This window comes from Sinocyclocheilus anshuiensis, unplaced genomic scaffold (genome assembly GCF_001515605.1).
Source record: "Sinocyclocheilus anshuiensis isolate Anshui unplaced genomic scaffold, SAMN03320099.WGS_v1.1 scaffold337, whole genome shotgun sequence".
Lineage (NCBI taxonomy): Eukaryota > Metazoa > Chordata > Actinopteri > Cypriniformes > Cyprinidae > Sinocyclocheilus > Sinocyclocheilus anshuiensis.
The window spans coordinates 192,340-194,913 of record NW_015537968.1 but is presented as its reverse complement, the minus strand read 5'-3'; the positions used below and the strand labels follow the sequence as shown (position 1 = coordinate 194,913).

General features: G+C 32.8%; 1 long non-coding RNA gene across 1 annotated transcript in view; it reads left to right on the top strand.

The window, feature by feature from the left end:
* Positions 1-2,574, top strand: part of LOC107669150 (uncharacterized) — a 6,215-nt gene continuing 3,641 nt past the window's right edge. Inside the window, exon 1 of the long non-coding RNA XR_001631954.1 lies at positions 1-153. This is a non-coding gene — a long non-coding RNA (uncharacterized LOC107669150). The remainder of the gene's footprint in view (positions 154-2,574) is intronic.

Below are 2,574 nucleotides of genomic sequence, written 5' to 3'. Positions count from 1 at the left end.
GCAGTGGAACATTGGCGCCGTTTTCAAACTTCAGAGCCTCAGTGACTGGAACTCTTGTAACAGCTACATTATTCCTCATTATGATTTTTTTTCTTTCATTACTTAACTATTATTTTATAAACATTGGGAACTGGAAGAGTATTTTCATGAAAGGTAAGTAATTCTTACTCCTTTATTTATATAATTATAATAAGGTTTTTGTAATCGATATATTTTTTTTACAAGCTTCGTCAAATGTGTCCCCTTTATCATTTATTATTTACTGACTGCGAGTTATATTTTTTATATAAGTAACAAACATGTAGCTGTGAATACAAAGTAATGGTACTTTCACAAAACATGTATGTTTTATAGAATTACAAGGCGTTGGTAACTTTATATTTGTTGTTTAGGGTACTTTTCTTTTGTGTTTTAAATAAAAACAAACATACTTCCTTACTGTAGTTAAGCGGACTACCTCCAAAACGTGTTGGAACCCGCGGGATAACGTTCAAACAACTTATTACAACTTAAGCGATGCTTTGAATATATTGACAGCATAAAGCAAACCGAATAAAGTAGTCTTTGTCATATGTTAGCTTTTAAAGACAATGATTTCTCGGTGCCGCTAATGTTCTGAACCACTCCCCTCTGTTGCTGTCCCCTCACCCACAACCAGGCTTTAAGCACTACTTCCATCATTATGTGGAGCGAATTAAAAAAGGGGAACTCTTTTAATTCGCTCCACGTAATAATGAATTTGGAAGTTAGATATGTTCACAGCGATTTCTTCAACTGAAAGAGCGCAGACCGAAATGAAAATATATCGTCTAACATCGAAATGACAGTTAAAGTTGTTATTCGAAAATTAAAACGTTGGTTCGACAAATGACAACTTAAGTTGACGGTATGACGAAACTCTGCAGAAAAATAACGACCTTTTTTTGAACGTAACGTTAGTTGAAAACGCGCTTTGAGGTGACATTCGAAACCACGAGAGATTTGTTGGCGACGAATCAAAAGTTCAAGTTTCCAAGTGTGCAATTTTCAAAACTATTTATTACCTGCCCCACAATATAAATCAAAATAATTCTCGATACCCGACTAATTGTCTGTTTTGAAACGTACATCCGTCTTATATCGATTCAGATGACTACGTTTGAATAACTCTGATTTTATCCCGTTTCTCTTAGTTAGGCAAGACAATAATTATTAAGCCAGCCAATTAATATTCCAGTTTGTAATATCACAATCTATTGTCCTGGTTTACTATTTATATGTATCTAGTATATGTTTTTGTCTAATCCAGTTACAATTACTGTCAAACCAATTAATCTGCAAATAAACACAGACATTCGAGTAATATTATAGAATGATGTTTGACTTTGCTGCTGTTTTAAAAGTAGCCCTAAAGTGTTATAATTATTATTAAAAGTAATGTTATGACCTTTTACAATGACCCTGTAACCTCGTGATAAAAGTACACATCGCGTTTGCTTAGTTTTGGCATGGATTTTGCTTTATAGTTAATGTATTAATTCCAGAAGTTTCCTTGTTGTCTTTTTCTTTTCTTGGACTCACAAGATTTTCATGAACAATTTTAACATTCGAAATGCAGTAAAAGGTTTAGCAAGTGATTCTTGTCTAATTTACTATTTCTAGAATATCCAAAAGTATGTAGTGTGCAAGTACTGCATTGACTGAGCTTTTTTTGAACAAATGAATAGATGGCATAGAGTGAGGATGAGGTCTTGGGCATGCCATGAAAGCTCTGCACCTGTTCCTAGATGTCATATTTAACAATATTCCTTGATTTTGCTACACATCTGCTGAAAGTAGTATAAGGGAGAGGCTGGGCATGGCATGGGATGGACCATTTGGAACTGAAAAAAGAAAAAACAAATTTCAAATAGGTAATTAAAAAAAAAAAAAAAAAACCCTGCTCAATAACCGCATACTGCCATATGATTTACATAATTTTATATGATTGTTATAAAGTCTGTTGTAGTTATTTATAATATTGTGAATTGTCAGTTTTTTCCCCTCATTGTTTCATTCAAGTCTCTTTATTTGCAGTTGTCAAAAAAAAACAAAAAAAACTTTTGCTGCTGGCCTTTTACGTTTTTAGTTGGGGTATTTTTAGTCTTCCTGTTTTGGTGTGCGGTTCCTGAAGCTTTGTGCTTTTGTTTTTGGTTGTACGAGATGATACTGGTAGGATTAAAAGGTAAAAGACAAGGGACTGTACACTTTTGGTACAGAAATGATCTTCACAAAGAGTACAATATAAGTTTGCTCTTTTAGTTTAATCTTTAAGAATTTTATAATGACAGTGAATTTTTTAAATGTGTTATTTTGCATTAGCTGTGTATTATTAGTAAATTATTTCAAAGCTGATTTGGTTTCTAACCTGGTTGGTTGTATTAGCCTGTAAAAGACATTTTGTGAAATGTAAGGTTGAATTTTAATTGAATTTTCCATGACAATATATTCATCTGAAAATGTATTGATTGCTGGACATTAATTTCTCTTTTAATTCTGCTTTTTTGACTTGAATTATCACAGAGGTTTTGTCATGTCTGGCTCTGTTTGTGTGTG